The 25720-nt window shown below is 43.3% G+C and overlaps 1 protein-coding gene across 1 annotated transcript in view; it reads left to right on the forward strand.

Moving 5' to 3' along the window:
* The first annotated feature begins 15105 nt into the window (after positions 1 to 15105).
* The window catches only part of LOC131684570 (latrophilin Cirl), an 83991-nt gene continuing 73376 nt past the window's right edge, over positions 15106 to 25720 (forward strand). The window contains exon 1 of the mRNA XM_058967569.1: positions 15106 to 15814. The gene's annotated coding sequence lies outside the window, so the exon portion shown is untranslated. The remainder of the gene's footprint in view (positions 15815 to 25720) is intronic.

Raw genomic sequence — 25720 nt, forward strand, 5'->3', positions numbered from 1 at the left:
TTCTTGTTATTTTTTGGCCCAGTACTTATGCTTAGTATGAAGAATGCTCCAAGTTGGTTGAGGTGCATTTCGATTTTCATCTCTGACCTGAGAGAACAGACGTCCATGTCGAATTGTAACAATAAACGACCTTCAAGGGTAATTGGAATGCCACAACCAGGTGCGCTACTGAGTTTGACTGAATTGGCAGCCGGGACCCTATTCCCACAGTCAGGTCTCCTAGTGACTAGTGACTGCGAGAATAGGGCCCCGGTCACGTAGAGATCCTTGATTAATCCGAATTTTATCTGGCAACAGCACGGGGTGATGTGCCCAGGAAACTCAAGCATGTTTTCGCCGATAAATTTTCCCAGCAACTAAATGATCTGGCAAGGAAATTGCAGCTGCGGACTCAAAATAAATCATCAACAACACCATAGACCCGAAGCTGTATATCTAATGTGGTTTTCGTTTGAGGCGAAACTGAGTTAGTTCCTAACCCCAACCGTTGTCAAAATGTATGAACTGACAGCGGTTGGGGTTAGAACCTGACTCAGTTTCAGGTTCAAGCGAAATCGCCATAAGTAAGAGCGCTGGAGAAATGTATTGTGCCGATGAGACCCCTCGCTGCAGCGACACTACCGAGCGCTACACTTCATTCGACGGTGACGGGTCTATTGATTGGCAGTGAAGTTTTGCAAAGAAATCCACAAAACGCTGGGAATATTTCGAATCCGTCGGAGTAGACCATGGTGTTAAAGCAAGTGGCATCCAGTACTCGTGCAAATAATGTTCGTCCCAGCAGGGGCGTCCGACGTCCGGAGGAAATTGAGCTGCAGCGGTTGGACGAAGAAGAGCGCCAGCTTAAGGAGCATTACATGAGCGCACATTGGGTCGATAAATGAAGAATATAAATCTTATTTTATGAACCGATAGAACTTATCTTCCTAAGTACAATAATATATATTTTCAACCTTTAAAACTTCAGAATGATTTCTAATTAATTTTCTAAAAAAATTTAAACATGTCCTCGTTTGACACTATCGATCTTCCTTGACAATTCTATATTAAATTTGCAAAAGGGCGAATAAGATTTGTAAACAAACTTTTATTTTGATGGTTTCTCTTAATTTACTATAATTTCAAAGCAGAAAACAATTGAAATTGAACTTCTACGAAGGGTAAAAATTTACATTAACGCATATTTTTCATGAAATTCCACTCTGCAGCAGACTAATGAGCGAAACAAGTTTGTTTACAAAAAACACTTTCGCCCTTTTGACGAATTAATATTGAATTAATTTAGCCACATGGGTTAGCATGATAGGGATCCAGTCACAATAGAAGGTGTGGTCGTGATGATTCAATTTTTAAAAATGAGTTTTCTTTGTTATTGTGCGTACAAAAAAATGCAAAAAAGTTCGATTACGTATCTTTAACGCGAGCTGCATCTGAAAAAAAATCAAAAACAGCATATGGCTTAATGACCCAATTGGAAGATAGTAGTCGCAGCTGCTCTATCGCAAACTCATTCGGAAGAGAAAAGAGAAATAGATTCCGGAGAAGTATCAAATAACCAGAATCCATCTCTGATTCCAGTACTACCAAAGCCGTCTCCTCCTGCGCCGATACTCCTCCAGCACCAGTACCTCTACCGATCCCAGCACCGAAACCGCAGATAAAACAAGACTACCCACTTCCTCCAGCGCCCCCACTTCTCCCGGCTGCAGCTCTAACGCAGGTGCAAACCACAGCGCGACACGTCGTTGGTAAAGACCTGTCTGTATTTACCGGGAATCCGGAGGAATGGCCGATCTTTGTCAGCAACTGTGAGCAATCTACGGCTACTTGTAAGTATACAGAAGCAGAAAATTAGGTGCGTCCGCAAAGGTGTCTGAAAGGAAGCGCATTGCAATCGCTCGGTAGTCGCCTGCCTGTTACCTACTGGTATGCCGCACGTCATTCAAACCCTGCACACACTGTATGGGAAACCTCCGTTCCGACCCCGCGACACGACAAGCTGGAAACACTTATACAGTTTAGTTTGTCGGTGCAAAATTTGGTCGATCACTTCAGAGCGGCAGGTCAGCAGAACTGCTTGTCAAATCCAACCCTGATGCAAGAGTTAGTTGAGAAGCTGCCAGGATCAATGCGAATGAGCTGGGTCTTTTACAAACCCTAGACACATTCGGCAAGTTCATGTTCGGATTGGTGACATCAGTTAGTAAAGTATCCTTCGAACTTCCCGGAGTAAGAAACGCACCGAGAAACGACCGGCGATAATCCAAGCACACCGGCACCGACTCACATACGTTTCCAAATCAAAGTGCATCACTTAGAACGGCTCGTAGTGCATCAAACAACTTAAAGGTAGGCCATGCTGGGCATATGGGCATGCTGGCCATCAACTGACCAATTGCCTCCAATTCAAGTACGTAAGTCTGGATGAACGCTGGAAGCTGATCCAGCAGAAGGGGTTGTGCCGGACCTGCCTCAACAGTCACGGCAAATGGCCGTATCGTTTCTGGAATGGATGTGGAATCGAAGGATGTCGCCATAAGCATCATATCCTCCACACTTCCAACTCTACTCCGGAAAACGTTGCCATGTATTCTCCGACATTCTAAAGTAGCCTCTCTTCCAAATCGTGAAAGTAGTCCTCTACAGTAACATTTGACAAAACGGTCTTCGCCTTGTTTGACGAAGGCTCTTCGTGCACTCGGTTGGAAGAATCTGCAGCGAAGCAATTGAAGACTACGGGCCCAACAGAAGCCCTGACGCACCAGGTGACTGGGTATGTAAAGCGGGTTGACTCGAGATTGCAGCGCATGAGCATCGCCATTACTGGTAAGGGCTGTGTTGTACGGCACAAAATCGCTGATAATTCTACGGTAAGTCGTCTGGTTCTGCCTTTTGCAAACGGTACGGCGATCTGGCTCAGTGTTTCCCTCATTTTCGAGATCGTCCGTTAGAGGATTACCAGTTCAACCTAAATTGTTTATTGTTCTTGACAACTTCCGTGTGCGTTCTACTGAAATTGCTTGAGGATGGTCCGAGCGATCCAATCTACCCAAAAGACCGGCTAGGTTGGAGTATCTATGAATGTATTCCCGGCCAACCGTCTCAAACGGCGGTTAATAACTTTCACGTCGGGGCGATCTCCGTTCCTGATCGCGAGCTAAACGAGCAGTTCCGCGACTACTTCACCTTGGCAAATATTGGAATTCCAGGCCCATATTTCGTTCAGGAATCTGAAGACGACAAACGTGTAATAAAGTTACTGCAGGTCATTCGTAACCCAACTTTGTACCGGGAAACAAGTGCTTTTTGTTCTCTCCGGTGTGGTTTAGTTTTTTCGGTGGTACGAAGGTGCTTGCTGTGGCAGAGGCTGCAGTAAAGCATTACTAATAAACAGTCCCGCGAGTGATAATTGTTACCTGCGATATCAGTTAAAGTAGTGCAGTGAAGTGCGTTACTAAACATTTTTCTTGCCTGAAAGACGGCTTTGTTTAGACGAGCTATATCAGCTCTACTGTGTGAAGGTCACGCGGGTGACGGATAAAACAAACGAAGGATCAATTCACCTACCAGCTCGTCAGGAACCAACTGGTGAAGTGTTTCGTTTTTTACTTTTCTTATCGATTTTTTTCTTTTTATTGCTTTTGATTTTTTATTTTGATTTAAGTTAAACAGTGCGGTCGAGCGTGTTGCTCCCGCAACAAAATGGAACAAACAGAAGGATCACCCTCCGAAGAGGAATATTATGAAGAAGAACGTATATCTGATACTGAGACAGATAATGTTATGGTCGACCCACTTCCCCCACTTTCCCCCAATGTCTCACAGCCCCCCCGAGTCAAGGTTTACCAGGATGGATCCGCTGGTCCTTGGGTGGTATACTTTCGGCCCAAAAATAAACCGTTAAACAGCATAACTGTTGCACGGGAGCTGACAAAACGTTACTCGGCCGTAACCGAGATTAAAAAGGTTCAGTCAGATAAACTGCGCGTAGTCGTTACTGACTTGAAACAGGCCAATGATATCGTTAGCAATAGCCTCTTTACGCTGGAGTATCGCGTCTACATCCCTTCTCGTGATGTGGAGATCGACGGTGTGGTAAGTGATGCAGGTCTAACTGTCGATGATCTGATGAACGATGGGGCTGGCCGCTTTAAGGACCCTAACCTTCAATCAGTTAAGATTTTGGAGTGCAAGCACTTGCACTCAAAGTCCATCGAAGATGGTAATTACTATCCATCAGACTCGTTTCGCGTAACCTTCGCCGGATCTGCACTTCCGAGCTACGTTGAAGTGGGAGGAGCTCGTCTACCTGTACGCCTGTTTGTACCGCGGGTCATGAATTGTTCCAATTGCAAGCAGCTAGGTCACACGGCCACCTACTGTAGCAACAAGCAACGGTGCGGTAAATGTGGGGAACGCCATGCGGATGATACTTGCAGTAGCCCCGCTGAGAAGTGTGTTTACTGTGGGGAGAATCCGCATGCACTTTTGACATGCCCAACGTACAAACTTCGCGCGGATAAACTGAAGCGATCCGCCAAAGATCGCTCCAGACGCTCTTACGCAGAAATGCTTAAAAGAGCTGTTCCACTTATCTCCGAAAACCCATTCGCTCTCTTGCCAACTGACGATAACGCCTCTAACGACCCTTGCGAGGGGCATTCTTTGGCTCCGCTTGGAAACTCTAGGAAAAGACCTAATCAAAACTCACCTGAACTTCCTCGTAAGGGTCCTAGGTTGTCCCAAACAAGGGTACAAAATAAAAATAATTCATCAACTGGAAGTGCTGGTACAAATCCGAAGATAATACCTCCTGGTTTTGGGAAATTGAGATACAACCAGGAGTTCCCAGCACTCCCCGGGGCACCAAAAATCCCAAGTGCTCCAATTTTACAGTCAGAAACTCAACCTAAAACGGGATTCCTTAAATTTTCTGACATTGTGGACTGGATATTCACAGCTTTCAACATTACCGATCCTATGAAAAGCTTGCTGGTTGCTATTCTACCAACAGTAAGAACATTTTTAAAACAGTTGACTGAACAATGGCCCCTCCTTACAGCGATCGTATCCTTCGATGGCTAACTTATTAGACGGAATCAGGGATCTGATCACTGTTTTACAGTGGAACTGCAGAAGTATTATCCCCAAAATTGATTCATTAAAACACTTGCTAAATTACAATCATTGTGATGCATTTTCCCTATGTGAAACATGGCTAGCTTTTAATATAAACCTCAACTTCCACGATTTTAACATTATCCGCTTGGATCGAGAAGACTCATATGGGGGGGTACTTTTAGGGATCAAAAAGTGCTACTCCTTCAATCGAATCAACCTCCCTTCGACGCCAGGCATTGAAGTTGTCGCTTGTCAAACAACAATCAAAGGCAAAGATCTTTGCATTGCTTCTATTTACATTCCTCCTAGGGCCATGATGGGATATCGAAGATTCTCCAACGTGATTGAACACCTTCCCTCGCCCCGCCTGCTTCTTGGAGACTTTAACTCTCACGGTACGGGGTGGGGCTGTCTATACGACGATAATCGATCTTCGACAATTCAAGACCTTTGTGACAACTTCAATATGACAATTCTGAACACAGGGGAAATGACACGAATTCCTAGACCACCTGCGCAAGCAAGTGCACTGGACATATCTTTATGCTCGACATCACTACGGTTAGATTGCAAGTGGAAGGTAATATCTGATCCCCACGGTAGTGACCACTTACCAATTGTAATTGCAATCACCACTGGTTCAAGACCATCGACACCAATCAATGTTCCCTATGACCTCACACGAAACATTGATTGGAAGAGCTACGCTGCTGAGATATCCAAAACTATCGATTCAACACAGATACTTCCCCCGGAGGAAGAATATAAGTTTTTGTCCAACTCGATTCTCGATAGCGCGATTCAAACTCAGACGAAACGAGTACCCGACGTGAACACCCAAAAACGTTCTCCCAACCCGTGGTGGGACAAAGAGTGCTCAGACGTGTACGCGGAGAAAGCTGCCGCATATAAAACCTTCCGGAACGACGGGTTAGTTGCTAGTTATCGAGTGTACGCGATATTAGAAAAGCGAATGAAAAATTTAATGAAAGCTAAGAAACGCAGTTACTGGCGCCGGTTTGTCGACGGGTTAACAAGAGAAACATCGATGAGCACTCTTTGGGGCACGGCCCGACGTATGCGAAACCGAAACAGTACTAACGAGAGCGTGGAATATTCAAACCGTTGGATATTCGATTTCGCCAAGAAGGTTTGTCCGGATTCCGCCCCGGCACAGAAAATCTACCGCGCCGCGTCGCCTTACAATACCGCGAACGAAACACCGTTTACGATGGTGGAGTTCTCACTTGCTCTCTTGTCATGTAACAATAAAGCCCCGGGGCCAGATTGAATTAAATTCAACTTATTGAAGAATCTGCCAGACTCTGCCAAAAGACGCTTGTTGAATTTATTTAATAGGTTTCTTGAGGGTAACATTGTCCCACATGACTGGAGACAGGTGAGGGTCATCGCCATCCAAAAACCAGGAAAACCAGCCTCCAACCACAATTCGTATCGTCCGATTGCAATGCTGTCCTGTATCCGGAAGTTGTTCGAGAAAATGATCCTGTTTCGGCTCGACAATTGGGTCGAAACAAAAGGCTTACTGTCAGATACACAATTTGGCTTCCGCAAAGGCAAAGGGACGAACGATTGCCTTGCGTTGCTCTCAACAGAAATTCAAATGGCATATGCTAACAAAGAGCAGATGGCATCAGTATTCTTGGATATTAAGGGGGCTTTCGATTCAGTTTCGATCAACATTCTTTATGAGAAGTTGCACCAGCATGGTCTTTCGCCAATTTTAAATAACTTTTTGCTAAACCTGTTGTCTGAAAAACAAATGCATTTCTCGCATGGCGATTTATCGACATCACGATTTAGCTACATGGGCCTTCCCCAGGGCTCATGTCTAAGCCCTCTCCTCTACAATTTTTACGTGAATGACATTGACGAATGTCTTGTCAATTCCTGCACGCTAAGGCAGCCTGCAGATGACGGTGTGGTCTCTATTACAGGTCCTAAAGCCGTCGACTTGCAAGGACCACTGCAAGATACCTTGGACAATTTGTCTGCATGGGCTCTCCAACTGGGTATCGTGTGCTCCACGGAGAAAACTGAGCTAGTCGTATTTTCTAGAAAGCGTGAACCAGCACAACTACAGCTTCAATTAATGGATCAAACTATTGCTCAGGCTTCAACATTCAAATATCTCGGGGTATGGTTCGACTCTAAAGGTACCTGGGGATGTCACATTAGGTATCTGAAACAGAAGTGCCAACAAAGGATCAACTTTTTCCGTACAATAACTGGAACATGGTGGGGTGCCCATCCAGGAGACCTAATCAGGTTGTACCAAACAACGATATTATCAGTGTTGGAGTACGGAAATTTCTGCTTTCGCTCCGCTGCGAACATACACTTCATCAAACTGGAGCGAATCCAGTATCGTTGCTTGCGTATTGCCTTGGGTTGCATGCACTCGACCCATACGATGAGTCTCGAAGTGCTGGCGGGCGTTCTTCCGCTGAAAAATCGATTCTGGGACCTCTCATATCGATTGCTCATTCGATGCGATATTCTGAACCCATTGGTGATTGCAAATTGCGAAAGGCTTGTCGAGCTTAATTCTCAGACCCGATTCATGTCCTTGTACTTCGATTACATGGCACAGAACATCAATTCATCTACATATAACGTCAACCGTGCTCATCTCTTAGATACTTCTGATCCAACTGTATTTTTCGATACATCCATGAAGGAAGAGATTTGTGGAATTCCGGATCATATTCGCCCACAAGTGGTCCCAAATATTTTCTATAACAAATACCATCAAGTCGACTGCGCCAAAATGTTCTACACTGACGGATCAATTCTCGACGGGTCCACAGGCTTCGGTATCTTCAACGAAAATCTTGCTGCCTCATTCAAACTCAATGATCCTGCTTCAATTTACGTCGCAGAATTAGCTGCCATTCAGTATACTCTCGGGATCATTGACACCCTGCCCTCAGACCATTACTTCATCGTTTCGGATAGTCTCAGCTCCATTGAGGCCATCCGTGCGGCGAAGCCTGGAAAGCACTCACCGTATTTCCTGGGGAAAATACGGGAATATCTGAGTGCTTTATCTGAACAATCTTACCAGATTACCTTGGTTTGGGTCCCGTCACATTGTTCTATTGCGGGCAATGAGAAGGCGGACTCTTTAGCCAAGGTGGGCGCATTAGAAGGCGACACTTACGAAAGACCAATTTGCTTCAACGAATTTTTCAGTATCTCTCGTCAGAGGACGCTCGATAGTTGGCAAACCTCATGGAGCAATGGGCATCTGGGACGGTGGCTACATTCCATTATCCCGAAGGTATCAACGAATGCTTGGTTTAAGGGGTTGGATGTGAACCGGGACTTTATTCGTACGATGTCAAGGATCATGTCCAACCATTACTCGTTTGACGCGCATCTCCGTCGTATAGGGCTTGCTGAAAATAATCATTGTATTTGTGAGAACGGCTATCACGACATCGAGCATGTTGTTTGGCTGTGCGCAGAGTGCTGTGTTGCCAGGTCCCAACTAATAGATTCCCTTCGGGCCCGAGGTAGATCACCCTATGTGCCAGTCCGGGACGTCCTGGCAAGCCGTGACCACCCCTATATTTTTCTTATCTATATCTTTTTGAAAACCATTGATGTCCAAGTTTAATACATTTTACCCTCATTCACAGTAGAATCTCACCAACCTATCCCTGTATCTACAATATGGCATTGCTTCACGAGTCTTCGGTGCACACTCTTCTTGATAACCGTCTATCCAGAACATCATGACATACCGCACATGCAGATGATATAGAGTGCCAATAATTATCCGAAATATCGACCCTCCCCTCGCCCCTGCGATTACAGGCTGGAAACTACAACACTACAACAAAGTGTGCATATCCGCCACAATGATCAATCAGCAAACGACGATGTCAATTACACAATATGTATCCCACTTCCTACCTTTTTCCTTTACTTACATAAGAGGGGAGCAAGCCGCCCCTAAATACGGCTTTCCCTTCCCCCACTAACATGTGACATGTAATATAAAAAAAAAAAATGAATTATCGGCCTCGTTAAGCTACAGCATTTGGGCCTAAATAAACGTATTTTTAAGAGAGAAAGTTACTGCAGGAAACAACCAAGCAGCAGTCTTTCGAGTTCGGCTACAAGACAGGGCTTTTATGGAGGACAGTTAACCCATTTGCCCGACAGCTATCCGATGACTGAGTGACGGTTAGAATGGATCGAGGGGAAGCTTCAAAATGGACCAACAATGGAGCAGCGATTCCGCGAACAGATTTTTGATTATGAGCGCAAGGGCCACACTCACAAGGCTACTTTGGGTGAATTGAATCAAGCCGGGTCTGGTATCTTCGTGTTGGTGTAGTTTGTAATCCCCGGAAATCAAACGCTGCGCTGGAGCTCCCACAGAATTAATGTTACTGCCACTAGTCCTTGAGTTTGTTGGTCCCTCTGCATACTTGAAAAACCTCTGCGTACGTCAAGTTAGCACGCTACTCAACCCTCGCTGCGTAACCGGTCGAACCTCGGACTGTATCCTACGACGGAACCCGCCGAGGTGTGAACCGATCCGGAGGTGCCGAAAAACTTGACTCGCATCCCTTCTCAGCCACCCTCGCAGAACTTTTAAACAAAGTGAAACTACTTAATACTCGTTTCTCCGCTAAACCATTGTTGCTGCCATTAGCTCCCAGCTGTCTTTGAGCCAGTTGGCCCCCTTGCGTACGTTGAGTTAGGTCGCTAGTCAACGCTTACTGAGTAACAGATCGACTCCGGAACCGTCGCCAACTTTAGAACACGTCGAACGTGAACCGATCCGGAGATGCCGAAAAACTTGACTCACAGCAACCCTCGTAGGATTTTCACTGACTTGAAGCTACCAATTCGCGTTTGCTAACTTGTTGCTTATTTATCCGTTTTCGATGAAATATCGACCGGAGTAACGTGACGAACAGTAGCTCCCAGCGTTCCTTGAGCCCATAGTCACCCTCTGTACATGTTGAGCCAGCTTGCTGACAAACTCTCGCTGCGTAACCGATCCACATACGACCGTCGCCCACGCTGGATCCCATCGGGACATGAACCGATCTGAAGGAGCCAAAAGACCTGGCTCGCTTCCCTTCACGGCCACACTTGACTTGAACCACTCACCCATATCTTGCTAGTGAGTGTTGCAAGCTGAAGTTGCGGCAGTATTAGTAGGTTTTTTCCAATACACGAAAGTTACTCTAGAGCAGCGATTCTTAACCTGGGGTACGCGGACCTATAGGGGGCTATAAAGTGGTTACCAGAGGTCCCCGAAGATATTTTATTTGGAAGGAGCTTTTTGTAACAGACTGAAAATAATATTTGGATAGTACACAAAACGGATGTTAAGCCGATGGGGATCCGCAATATCCATTGGTGATTATAAAGAGGTCCGCGGGACATAAAAGATTGAGAAGCGCTGCTCTAAAGCAAACAGTAGCAAAAAATACTTTCTCTTTATTATTCCGATGTTTTACCAGAAGAAAAACGAGAAGAAGAGAATACAGAACAATGTTCTCCCTGTATACTCCGGAGTACTTCCAGTTTCGCCTGGTACTGTACCAAACCTAGTGTCACTACTCTGCTGACGGCATTTCATGTGGCCTCGTCTCGACACATCTCAAACACAATATTCTCTACGTTAAGCGAAGGCACCTCTCCACGCGCCGCTGCGATTCTAGGACAGACGAGCACCATATGCTCCGGCGCTTCCTCGACGTTAATGCACTCCGGACGAAAGGGTAATATCGCGCGTCCGAACCGATGGTATAGGTACTGTTTGAAACAACCATGAGCAGACAGGAACTGCGTCAGATAGAAAGTTACTTCGCCATGCCTCCTATTTACCCAGGTCGAGAGTCTGTGATATGAGTCTGTGTCCACCTTCCTTTTTCCAACGAGTCCCAATCTTGTAGCCTTAGTATTTTCCGTATTCCCTTGGTCCCATTCCGCTTATAGCATTCGTTTGCTTCCACTAGGATGATGCCGATAGGGATCATTTCAGCGACAGACTGGTGAGATAGTCCTGCACACGCCCGCGACCCGCATATCCATGAGCCTGTGCCTACTACTCAGCTTTATATACTCGATTCCGCTTTGTCTCCGGCCGCGCAACCCAGACAGGGCCTCCGTATCTCAGCATCGAAGATGATACGCTAGCCAGAAAACGCCTCTTGCTACTGCTTGGTCCGGCATAATTCTGACTAATACGTTTATAGATTTGGTCGGTGTTAGGTCAGACCGGACTAAATGACAGTGCAATGATTTCGAGAAAAACGCGTTTAAAGTTTGAATCGCAGCATCCTTTACATTATAATTGGAAATAATGCGCATTGTGTACACCTTTCCGACTAATCTTCAACCAATCACTGTCGCAATCAGTGTTTCCCGTGTGTTGGAAAAAATCAGTAATGTTTCCCGTTTTTAAAAAAGGTGATAAGCAAAATGTTGCGAACTATCGTGGTATAACCTCGCTCTACGCTGGATCAAAGTTGTTTGAGATCCTAGTAGGAAATATGCTCTTTCGTGAGACCAAAGCATACATATCGAAGGACCAACATGGTTTTTTTGCAGGCAGGTCAACAACCACCAATCTAGCCCAATTTACATCGTACTGTATTAAAAACATCGAAGATGGATCACAAGTAGACACTATATACACTGATCTTAAAGCTGCCTTCGATCGTGTAGACCACTCTCTTCTTCTGGCAAAGATCGAGCGACTGGGTGCTCCATCAAATTTTACAGGATGGCTTAAATCATATCTCGTAGATCGTTCTCTGTCTGTGAAATTAGGAAGTAACGTGTCATATAGCTTCATCAACTTGTCGGGTGTACCCCAAGGGAGCAATCTCGGACCGTTGCTTTTTTCTTTATTCTTCAACGACGTCTGCTATGTTATACCCCCAGGGTGCAAACTCATATATGCTGACGATCTCGAACTCTTTCTCATTGTGCGGTCAATAGAGGACTGCATCGAACTTCAGCGACATCTAGATGCTTTCTGTAACTGGTGTAATCGCAACTTGTTGGCTCTCAGTGTGTCCAAATGCTCTATAATATCTTTCACGCGCAGAAAAAATCCAATTCTCTGGAGCTACAACATCGCCGGCCAATTGCTAGAGAGAGTGTCAGTTATCAGAGACCTTGGTGTACTCCTGGACTCGCAACTGACATTCAGAAACCATTACTCTCACGTTATAGCACAGGGAAATAGAAACCTTGGCTTCATAATAAGAATCGCCAACGAGTTTACTGATCCATATTGTCTGCGGGCATTGTATTTTTCACCTGTTCGGTCTGTCCTGGAAGCTTCCGCAGCCATTTGGTGTCCTTATATGAGCATTTGGACTAACAGAATTGAAGCAGTACAAGCAAGATTCCTCCGCTTTGCTCTTAGAACTTTGCCGTGGCGTAACCCAACAGAGCTACCACCATACATTGATCGCTGTCGTCTGCTCGATATAGAAACTCTGGCAAAAAGGCGAAATACATCCAGAGCGATATATGTTGGGAAAATATTGACTGGCCGAATGGATGCCCCAGATATTCTCTCACAAATCAACATTAACGTACCCCAGAAACCTTAGACCACGTAACTTTTTAAGACTAGACTTTCAGCGCACCGAGTACGGTCAGAACGAACCCATAAGGGCGATGTGTAATGTTTTCAATAGTGTGTATGACCATTTCGATTTTTATGTTTCTAGTGATGTTTTCAAGAATAGACTTAGGAGATTGACTTAGCTTATAAGATTATGTGAAAATATTTCTGTAATGTTATTGAAATGCTGTATACCTTGTATGTAATTTTGTTAATTTGTAATGTCAGTTCATTGTTATTGTAGGAAAAACATGCGAAAAGATTATGGGTTTTTACGCGCATTCGAGGTCTGCTTCTGAAGTGAACCTTGAAATGGGCTTTTCCCATACAACAACATTAAATTTCATGTAGACCAACATGGGTTCTGAAAAATGGAAATAAATAAATAAATAAAACTGTACCGGATTGCCAGGTGGTCACAATGCGTGTAGTCTTGGCAAACTCTCTAGTTCATATTTGTCACTAACGACAAACTACAAAAGGTAACGTCGATAATGGATCCCAGTACATTTCTGCGGCAAGTTGTGCTGGTGCCCTCATTGCATATAGCAAAACATCTAGCTTGGGTGGAGTTTCCAACAGGCTATACTCCCTTGTGTTGGTCTGTCTGCTTCCCACGCTACTGCCCAAGCATTGAAATCTTCTCTGATGACTACCGGTCTTCGTTCGGCCAGCTCTCTAGTGAACTCATCTAGCATCCGATGGAGCTGCTCTACCGCCAATCTAGGGGGTGCGTAGCAGCTACATGTAATGATCTCACTACTAGAGTTGCTTTCGCATTATGGTTAACATTTTTTCACCTGTCGTTTTTCACACCTAGAATCTCTTCGGTAACAACCTGCCACAAATCTTCTCGAGAAAGCAAATTCTCAACGCGCACTGCCCTTTCCACGTCTGCCACTTTTTATCGTTCAGTTTCGGAATCACAAACCTCCGGTCGATAAAATAAATCGTTTTCGAAAAAAATCCAAGGCTGACTACTAGAGGCGCTGCTACATAATAAAGCGTTTGGATTCTGAGTGAAACAGACTAATTACATACCTACTACATACATTTTGGATCAATGCGATTTTTAGGCAGTAAAAGTGATGCAAGATGCAACCTTAGTGCACTAACAATGGCAGTAAAAGTGATGCAACCTTAGTGAACTAACAATGTCGACACTTCAAAAATATTCCGAAGAATGTAATTGCCTTCCTCAAACGAGTTTGGAGAAAATGTCTTTGTAAAGCGGACCCTACACCGGACAAGAATATTGTCAATAAAAATTCAATACGTCAATCCCATTAGATTTCTACATGATCAATATTGTCAATAAAAATTCAATACGTCAATCCCATTTAGCGGACCCTACACGGGACAAGAATATTGTCAATAAAAATATTGTCAAGACTGCTTCAATACGTCAATCCCATTTGATTTCTACATGATCAATATTTTCAAAATACCCTTACACGATCAATATATTGATCAATAATCGATTTATTGACAATATTTCTGCACGTGTAGGGTCCGCTTTTGATGTGTACATGATCAATATTTTCAAGATACCCTTGCACGATCAATATATTGATCAATAATCGATTTATTGACAATATATCTGCACGTCTAGGCTCCGCTTAAAAGTATAAAGCGACTCTTACACGTTCAATATTTTTGTCAATACGAGCATTGACGATATTGCTTCAATACGTCAATCCCATTTGAAATGTACATCGTCAATACAACTTTTTTCCATTACACGTACACTATTTTAGTAAATACTGTCTAGTATTGACAAAAATATTGAACGTGTAAGGCCCGCTTAAGAAAGGGGACAATAGATCCACGGACCCAAATCAGGTTGATTAAGTCCAATGAAAGGTTTCAAATAATGTATGAAATGAGCGTACATTTTACCTCGGGTCATTTGGCTCATTATGGTATCGTGTCGTGAGCCAAAAGCTGAAATCAAACAGTAAGCTCTATGTTGGCATCACTTTCAGCACTCATTATAGTTGAGAACTTCTATAACAAGAGGCCTAAAGAGAGTGAGTGCCATGTAATGTATTCTTATGGACATCAATAAATTTTAAATAGGTAGCGCTCGGATGGAAGCAGCAATTTTTCAAATTCTTTTATTTGATAATTACAAATTACAATCTGTTTAATAAATTTACATTTTTAGTGCAAAGAATTGAATAGAGCATTTCACTCATTTCAATCAGTGTCTGCATCTTAGCTAGAACAGTCACAACTCATCGTTTTCTAGATTCACAACCTTCCGATATGTTCATCTTGGTTAGCGCTGAGAGCTATGCTGCGATGAGTGCAGAGAGAAAAGCAGCGACAGCAGAAACGGTACGAACGAACCAAAACCAGCCACTAGCCAGAGCTGTCGGTCGCGTTTTCTGGTGATCCGTCGTGGTACAAGTTTAATGTCGAATCCTATCGTGAAATAGTGTCACTTCCGGTACCAGGTGTATCACAGAGTAGTGCAGACGATTATCGTCAGTCATTTTCGATAGGTATTAATCGAATACGTGTCCCTAAAGTGTAATAAATTGTGTCGGAAAAGTGGGCCCTTTGTTTGGTCGCGACCATTGAAAACCAGCCAAGTTCTTCGTGGTCGTCGTCGTCGCCGTTGTCGTTTTATTGCAGGGAAGGGGCGAAAAATAATAAGAAGCAAAAGTCGCTCACCACATCACCTTAATTTTTTTTTGTGTGTGCCGTGTGTTTGATTGCCTATGCTGCTCCTGTGGTGCGAAGAGTGTGTACCCGAGCAGCGCATAAATGTTGCTCTCACGAGATCCCGTTTTATGCTGCAGTGTTGGTGCGATCGCGGGTCCACTCCATGAATGAGCGTGTGAGTAAGCAGAGTACATCAGCATAGTTTCGTACCCCCGACGGAAGTGTTGCCATGGTTCGAGAATATGTATAGAGATATGAGTGAACAGAGCGGAAAGGCCGAGGATATTTTTTGCGGTGAATAGTTCCAAAAGAATAGTTAGTGCCGGTGAAAAGGATTTCAATTTAAGTGGATATTTTTTAACAGTTGTACACATTTCGAGTTTTGATAAGGTTAGTATTGGTTGGATATTATATTACTCTTGTCCTTCGTTTGGGAGCTTTCTTAACCTGAGAAATAGCTTTAACGGTCAGCTTTTAGTATCACGGATAAATCAATCAATCTCTAAAATAAATTTAGAGGTACCTACTTCTTCATTTTTACGGATCTCCAGTTTAGCGAATAAACCAAATTTACGAAAAAGGCACGCAGCCTGACCTTTTCGAACCGAGTTGATATTTTTTGTACATGTCTATTATATATTTACTCAAAAAAGTTAGCGCTTGTCAAATATTGAATGGACGATTATTTAAAAAACAAAGTTACATAGGCGCCTGTTTCAGTAATCACATGGAAGAACCGTTTTTAATCTTTTATGTATTAAGAACCTGCTTGCCAATCCACTCGATTTATGATTGTTTGTCATCGGTGTCGCGGTACACGAAAACTACTCAGGTCTGTTTCAACTTGACCGATTCCTCTTACTCATTGCGCATATCTCCACCTCCTTACAGATTAGTTTCGAAAACTATTTTTACCGGGCTGTCGTCCGCCATTCTGACGACATGCCCAATACACCGCATCCACCCAATTTTCGCTGTGCGAAGGATAGGTGGTTGTACAGACAATTGCTGCAATCCGTGGTCCAAACGCCGCCTCATCGGCACCCCATCGTAGTTCGCAAATCGTTCCAACACGTTTGTATCCAGTCAGCATAATTCAGGTTTTGTAGACGTAGAAGATAGGTTTAGTGACTCTTCAGTTAATTTCAAAAAAATTGTAGAAATCTTAAATTTCCACGAAATTACTGGAAATCTGTGACACAAAACTGTAATAAAACTTAGTGTAAAAACCGCCGATGACCAATGCCAGTAAAGACTAGAGCAAGGATTATCAAATTCATTTAAAAGATCACCGAAACATACAGCACAGTTGTAGAGAAATAAGCATTAGCGATTAAGACCCAATTTTGGGCACTCCCACTAACCTGGGCTCCACACTTTCAAAGTGCGAGTGATCTTAAAACTGCGAGCTTTCAAAACACATGTATTTCAAGTGATAGAGATAGCAGTCTATGAGAAGAATTTGATAGAAGAATGTTAAGGTTGCACAGAGAATGCGCAAAATTCGCAAGCGAAAAAAGCAGTTTTTTTCCGCACCGTATGTCAGATCTTCATAAAAATCAATCAGCGTATGTAGAATGTTGTTACAGTACTGCTGATTGATTTTTATGAAGATCTGACATAGGGTGTGGAAAAAAACTGCTTTTTTCGCTTGCGAATTTCGCGCATTCTCTGTGCAACCTTAAGTGTGCAGTGCGGTTAGAACACAGTTTTTAGTGCCACAAGCAATACTGTTAGCATCTTTTATTACACTTATTAATAGTCGATTGATCCGCTTTGGACTTAGGAGACGAAAAAGAAGAACAGGAACAAGGTAATAGCGGATTAAATTTGATTTTTCTTTAATAATCACTCAAACGCTCTGGTAAAAAAATGTTTCGAAGGATTAGACAAACTAAAGTTCATGACATCAAACTCCCTAAGACGAGCTGGCGCAAAATTGCGTTCTCTTCCCAAAGTGCGGTGTCTACTTTGCAGTCAGTTGTCACTCCGTTCGATTTATGCAAAATTTGTCTCGTGGGGCGGATTGAGATCCACTTAGCAATACTCTGCAATCCTATCGGCACGCTGACAAGTAGCATTACGCCAAATGGAAGACAATTTTTTTGGGAGTTCTAAGCAACTAGGTAGTGCAATGTTAATCCTAACTACGCGAGAAATTGGATAAATTTGCACGCGTTTTTTTGAGATGTAGCTCAACTGATAGCACGCAAGTTTGAATGGATGCAGCAACGGTTACATTGATGTAGTGTAATGTCAAAAACAAAAATCATAAATCAGATTTTAACTAGAGATTTTCGGGTTTCCTTTTTTTACGAGCCCGAAGATTTTCAAAATTGGAAAACTCTACCATACCCCTAGATTTTGTGTGGATGACCAAACTCAAAGCCTCGAAAAATTTGCCTGAAGCTTTGAAGCCTGAGCACGATTCGATTGACTTCTGGTTTTTTTTATCTAGTATCTTCCAATTTCTAGGATCAATTTTACAAGATCTAAACGAATCTTAGATTTCAAATCTCGGATATAATTTTAAGATCTAAACAAAATTCAGCCTTCATTCGTAACCGAGCGCTCGTTCGCTACACACGCGAGTTGTTTGTTGTAACATTACCTTGAGTTAGGCGATATCGGTGAAGGTGTTTATCCCAGCAAGGGCTGGAGTATAAACATAAACGTTAAATTCTCGATAAACATATGATTACGGCTTAAAAGCCAACTGTCAAAATTCTCTTTGAAGGAAAATTCCGGGCAAACCGTTATTCGCTAATCACAGATATTGGTAGTAAACAAAAGAGAAAAGTTTTCTCTTTCATTAATTGCTATGAACTATGAATGTTTGGCGAGAATTGTGTCAGGCAGTGCAGTGTAGTGCGGTGTTAAACAGTTTTCTTACCTGAAAGACGGCTTTGTTTAGCTATACCAGCTATACCAGCTCTCTACTGCGTGAAGGTCTCGCGGGTGATGGATAAAACAAACGAAGGATCAATTCACCTACCAGCTCGTCAGGAACAAACTGGTGAAGTGTTTCGTTTTATACTTTTCTTATCGATTTTTTATCGCTTTTGATTTTTTTATTTTTATTTAAGTTAAATAGTGCGGTCGAGCGTGTTGCTCCCGCAACAAAATGGATCAAGGAGAGGGACCTCCTTCCAAAGATGAAACTTTTGGGGAAGAGGAACACCTATTTGTCTCACAGCCCCAACGAGTCAAGGTTTACCAAGATGGATCCGCTGGTCCTTGGGCGGTATGCTTTCGGCCCAAAAATAAACTGCTAAACAGCATAACTGCTGCGCGGGAGCTGACAAAACGTTACTCGGCCGTAACCGAGATTATAAAGGTACAGACAGATAAACTGCGCGTAGACGATACTGACTTGAAACAGGCCAATGATATCGTTAGCAATAGCCTCTTTACGGTGGAGTATCGTGTCTACATTCCTTCTCGTGATGTGGAGATTGACGGTGTGGTAAGTGATGCGGGTCTAACTGTCGATGATCTGAAGAATGATGGGGTTGGCTGCTTTAAGGACCCTAACCTTCAATCAGTTAAGATTTTGGAGTGCAAGCAATTACACTAGTCCATCAAAGATGGGAATTGCTATCCATCAGACTCATTTCGCGTAACCTTCGCCGTATCTGCACTCCCAAGCTACATTGAAGTGGGAAGAGCTCGTCTACCTGTGCGTCTGTTTGTACCGCGGGTCATTAAATGTTCCAATTGCAAACAGCTAGGTCACACGGCCACCTACTGTAGCAACAAGCAACGCTGCGGCAAATGTGGGGAACACCATGCGGATGATTCTTGCAGTAGGCCCGCTGAGAAGTGTATTTACTGTGGGGAGAATCCGCATGCACATTTTGACAAGCCCAACGTACAAACTTCGCGCGGATAAACTGAAGCGATTCGCCTAAAATCGCTCCAGACGCTCTCAGGCAGAAAGGCTTAAAAGAGCTGTTCCACTTATCCCCGAAAACCCATACGTTCTGTTGCAACTGATGATAACACCTTTAACGACTCTTGCGAGGGGCATTCTTTGGCTCCACTTGGAAACACTAGGAAAAGACCTAATCCAAACTCACCCGTACTTCCACTTAAGGGTATGAGATTGTCCCAAACAAGGGTACAAAATAAAAATAATCCATCAACTGGAAGTGCTGCTACAAATGCGAAGATAATACCTCCTGGTTTTGGGAAATTGAGATACAACAAGGAGTTTCCAGCACTCCCCGGGGCACCAAAAATCCAAAGTGCTCCCATTTTACAATCAGAAACTCAACCTAAAACGAATATCTTGTCAATTCCTGCACGCTAAGGCAGCTTGCAGATGACGGTGTGGTCTCTATTATAGGTCCTAAAACCGTCGACTTGCAAGGATCACTGCAAGATCCCTTGGACAGTTTGTCTGTTTGGGCTCTCCAACTGGGTATCGAGTTCTCTACGAAAAAAACTGAGCTAGTGGTATTTTCTAGGAAGCGTGAACCAACGAAACTTCAGCTTCAGGTAATGGATAATACTATTGCTCAGGCTTCAACATTCAAATATCTCGGGTTCTGGTTTGACTCTAAAGGTACCTGGGGATGTCACATTAGGTATCTGAAACAGAACTGCCAACAAAGGATCAACTTTCTCCGAACAGTAACCGGAACATGGTGGGCACCCAGGAGACCTAATCAGGCTCTACCAAACAACGATACTATCAGCGATGGAGTACGGATGTTTCTGCTTTCGCTCCGCTGCGAGCATACATTTCGTCAAACTAAAGGGAATCCAGTATCGCTGTTTGCGTATTACCTTGGGTTGCATGCACTCGACCCATACGATGAGTTTAGAAGTGCTGGCGGGCTTCCACTAAAAATCGATTTTGGGACCTCTCATATAGATTGTTCATTCGATGCGATATTTTGAACCCATTGGTGATTGCAAATTGCGAAAGGCTTGTCGAGCTTAATTCTTAGACCCGAGTCATGGCCTTGTACTTCGATTACATGGCACAGAACATCAATTCATCTTCGTATAACGCTAATCTTCTGATCCAACTGTATTTTTCGACACATCCATGATGAAGAGATTTGTGGAATCCCGGATCACATTCGCCCACAAGTGGTCCCAAATATTTTCTATAATAAATACCATCAAATCGACTGTGGCAAAATGTTCTACACTGACGGATCAATTCTCGACGGGTCCACATCTTGCTGCCTCATTCAAACTAAATGATCCTGCTTCAAATTACGTCCAGAATTAGCAGCCATTTACTCTCGGGATCATTGAAACCCTGCCCACAGCCCATTACTTCATCGTTTCGGACAGTCCCAACTCCATTGAGGCCATCCGTGCGGCGATGCCTGGAAAGCACTCACCGTATTTCCTGGGGAAAATACGGGACTTTATCTAAAAAATCTTACCAGATTACCTTGGTTTGGGTCCCGTCACATTGTTCTATTGCGGGCAATGAGAAGGCGGACTCTTCAGCCAAGGCGACACTTATGAAAGACCAATTTGCTTCAATGAATTTTTCAGTATCTCTCGTCAGAGGACGCTCGATAGTTGGCAAACTTAATGGACCAATGGGCATCAACCGGGACTTTATTCGTACGATGTCAAGGCTCATGTCCAACTATTACACGTTTGATACGCATCTCCGTCGTATACGGCTTGCTGACAGCAATCATTGTGTTTGTGAGAACGGCTATCACGACATCGAGCGTGTTGTTTGGTTGTGCGCAGAGTACTGTGTTGTCAGGTCCCAACTAATAGATTTCCTTCGGGTAGATCACCCTATGTGCCAGTCCGGGACGTCCTGGCAAGCCACGACCACCCCTACATTCTTCTTATCTACATCCTTTTAAAAATTATTGATGTCCAAGTTTAATACATTTTCCCCTCTCATTCACAGTAGAACCTCGTCAACCTCTACCTGTATCTACAATATGGCATTGCTTCACGAGTCTACGATGCATACCCTTCTTGATAACCATCCATCTATCGGAGTGCCAATAATCATCCGAGATATCGACCCTCCCCTCGCCCCTGCGATTACAAGCTGGAAACCACTACAATAAAGTGTGCATATCCGCCACAATCACCAACCAGCCAACGACAATGTCAATTTACAAAATTTTATAATATGTATCCCAATTGCTACCTTTTTCCTTTACTAACATAAGAAGGGAGCAAGCCGCCCCTAAATACGGCTATCTCTTCCCCCACTAACACGTGCCATGTACCTTTAAAAAAAATGAATTATCGGCCTCGTTAAGCTACCGCATTTGGTCCTAAATAAACGCAGTTATATAAAAAAAAGCTTACAAATTAGCTCCGCGAATACCCTAAGCTAAGATTAAATATCAGATTTTAAATTTTAACAATGCACTGTTCCAATAAGAATAAACTCACATGAAACATCGAAAATCAAAATATTTTGAAATTGATCGCGAACGCAACGGTGATCAATATATTTGTTTCGATTGTTGGCATATGTTTCAATAGTTCTGAACCGGTACATATATCTACTCTGCTTATCTACTTTTCCAAAATATACATTGAGCCGCGAATCAGAATATAATACGACATAAATTTAGAATACTAACCCGTCAGATTAAAATATTGATTAACTCTAAAAAAGCCACTCGTCATAACGTGGAGTCATATCGACGGAAGCGAAAACAGCAGACTCATCTTTTTCAGGACAAAAAGCGCCGCCTGGAAAAGTCTGAGAGAGAGGAGATGGAGCTGCTGTATCGCTCTCAGAAAACGCGGGCGTTCTTCAAAAAGCTGAATGACTCTTGCAACGGTTTTGTGCCGCGGGCCGAAATGTGTAGAGATAAGGAAGGTGGCATCTTGACGGACGAACGTGAGGTGGTCGAAAGGTGGAGGCAGTACTACAATGAAGATCTGAATGGTGCGCAGGCGGACAATCGGGCGTTCGAGGAGGACGATTAAGTCAGTGTTGCATCCGACGGGGATGTACCGGCGCCCACTATGAATGAGGTTAACGAGGCTATTCAACCGCTCAACAACAACAAGGCAGCTGGTAAGGATGGTCTAGGAGCGGGACTCTTCAAGGTGGTTCCGGTGAAACTGACGGAATGCATGTACTGAATAATCGAAAGAGTCTGGCACAGGGAACAGCTACCGGAGGAGTTGAAGGAAGGGGTCATCACTCCGATATACAAGGAAGGCGACAAATTGGACTGTGAAAACTACAGAGCGATCACGGTGACAAATGCTGCTTACAAAGTGCTATCCCAGATTCTGTTCCGGCGCCTATCACCGCTGGTAAATGGATTTGTCGGGAGTTATCAGGCCGGTTTCATCAACGGCAGATTAACAAACGACCAAATCCTTACTATACGGCAAATCCTCTAAAAATGCCGTGAATACCAGGTCCCGACACATCACCTGTTCATCGACTTTAAAGCCGCATATGGACCTTGTGAGGAGCTATGGAAAATGATGCACGAGAACGGCTTCCCTGGGAAGCTGACAAGACTGATTAAGGCTACGATGGATGGTGTAAGGTGTTGTGTCAAAATTTCGGGCGGCCTCTCGGGTCCGTTTGAAACACGCAGGGGACTAAGACAATGCGATGGGCTGCTCTGCTTGCTGTTCAATATAGCGCTGGACGGTGTAATGCGAAGTGCGGGGTTCAACATGCGGTGCACGATTTTCACGAGGTCCGGACAGTTCGTGTGCTTCGCTGACGACGTGGACATAATCGGTAAAAACAAGGAGACGGTAGCAGATCTGTATACCCGACTGAAGCGCGAAGCAGCACGAGTAGGACTGAAGATTAATGTGTCTAAGGGCCGTTTTCTTCACCCTCGCTTAGCCAGGTTTAAACGTACTGGTGAACCTGGTTTAAAAGTTAAGCGAGGGTGAAGAAATCGGCCCTAAGACGAAGTACATGCATGCTGGCGGAACCGATCGCGATAGGGAACGCTTGGGCAGTAGTATTACGATCGACGGCGACGAGTTCGAGGTGGTTGACGAGTTCATCTATCTAGGCTCATTGGTGACTGCGGACAATAACACCAGCCGGGAGATCAGAAGGCGTAATATCTCTGGAAGTTGTGCTTACTATGGGCTCCACAAAACTTTGAGATCCAGGAAGCTTCACCACCGCACGAAAGTCGCCATGTACAACACACTGATTAGACCAGTGGTTCTCTACGGGCACGAAACGTGGACAATGCTCGAGGAGGATCTGCAAGCACTCGAAGTCTTCGAAAGAAGAGTGCTGAGAACGATCTTCGGTGGTGTGCAGGAGGATGGCGTGTGGAGGAGAAGGATGAACCACGAACTTGCGCGACTGTATGGTGAGCCAAGTATCCGGAAAGTAAATCAAGCTGGAAGGGTACGGTGGGCGGGGCATGTTGTAAGGATGCCGGAAAACAACCCCACCAAGTCCGGCTCCAACCCGACAGGTACAAGAAAAGAGGAGCGCAGCGTTCTCGGTGGCTGGACCAAGTGGAGCAGAACCTGGCGAGTATCGGGCACCTGAGAGGTTGGCGACAAGCAGCAACTGACCGAGTGACGTGGCAGAATATTGTGGAACAGATTAAATCATGATAATACGATGTACAATCAGGAAATATATAATATAACTCTAGAAATAATTGAACAGATATAAGATTCACTTGAAACGAATATAAATATTCCCCCCCTCCGTGTCGACAGGTATCGTGTTCAACTAGAATGACATTCACAATTCATTTTGAATTCAAATTGAAATATTGCAACCAATTTTTTAATCAAAGTTTAAAATAACTATCATGGCACCAGTTACAATCGATAGTTCAACCACCTCCACCTCGACGAGCGCGTATTCAAACTGAATGAAAACATGCATATGTTACCAATTTATTTTGTTTTGTGTATTGAATATTATGTCACTACAAAATGCTGTATATCATCGACCAATTCAAGAATGCTGAAAATGGTCTTTAGTGACAAATGTAAACAAACTGAGTTATTTGCAGCACAGCATGTGATTACAACATAGCTAACGAATACCGAAAACCAGGACTCATTATACCTAGTAACAAGCATTATATAAAAAGTCGCAAAGTTTTCATAATCATATTTTGAAATTTTGCACTGAAGACCTTTTAAAGTCAAAGGACATATACGAGAAATATTTCAAAACCTCTGCAACTGTTCATAGGCGCCATGCAAAGACGACGCAAGATTCATTTCATTCTGTGTTTTTCCCACTGCACATAGGTAGGGGAATTATGATTAAAACCGACACCTTAAGCTTAACACTTTTTCTAAGTTGCCACAAAACCAATAAAATTATAATTTTTATGCAGAATTCTTCTTCAGAAAATTCTTAACAAGACTTAATTTTTTCAGCGCTTGAAAAAATTAATTTCATTAAAAAATATTGGTTGTAAAACTTGGAAAACAAAGTGACTTTTTGTAAGCACTGCGGGTAAAACCGACACCCCATAGGGGTAAGATCGACACCCCCTTTAATTTATTTTCTCTCCACTTTATTAAAATCTTTATCTTTATTAAAAATGAGATATAAGCGTGATTAATAAAGTGCGAGTATGTATGATGTAAATATGTGCTTTTTATTGCTTCATCATGTAGTGAGGGGAAGAAAGTTCGAAAGCGTAGTACTATAAATAAGAGTATTTTATGCTATAGGATTATTTATTGATATGAGTATTTCGAAATAATCCTTGCGCACATCATTGCAACCTCCAGTGTCATTTTATTTCATAAGAGAAGATTTTCAAGCGTTCTACGTTCTGCTAATTGGATTCATTCACTTATAAGTGACACACACACACACTTCTTAGTAAAACTATCTTTTTCAGATTTGATTTTTCGGACTCTGATCATCAACGATCTATTGGAGTATACATAATATCATTGTCTCATTGTGATAAAATTCGTCTATGACAAACCAAGAGAACACTAGAAATTCGGTTTGATGACCTTTTTGCAGAAATAGCAAAAGCTTCGTTAGAATCAGATAAGCAAAAATTCCAATTTTTGATTTTTAAAGAGACTTACAAGAAATAAACACAATAAAAGTATTTCTGTGTATTTCTGCAAATACTATAGTGTTCTAATAGGCTAATTGAAGTGTCACAAAGATCCCCAGTATTTTGAAATGAATCGCAACTATACACAACCATCTTAACAGGGTGTCGGTTTTACCCTAACCATAGGGTGTCGGTTTTACCCCAACAGCGCACATTTTTTTATAAAAGCAATTAAAAATATTGAATTTTTCAAACTCGTCTTTAATGCACCTAGTTGATCATAGGACAGGCCGAT

This window comes from Topomyia yanbarensis, chromosome 2 (assembly GCF_030247195.1).
Source record: "Topomyia yanbarensis strain Yona2022 chromosome 2, ASM3024719v1, whole genome shotgun sequence".
NCBI classification, from domain to species: Eukaryota; Metazoa; Arthropoda; class Insecta; order Diptera; family Culicidae; genus Topomyia; species Topomyia yanbarensis.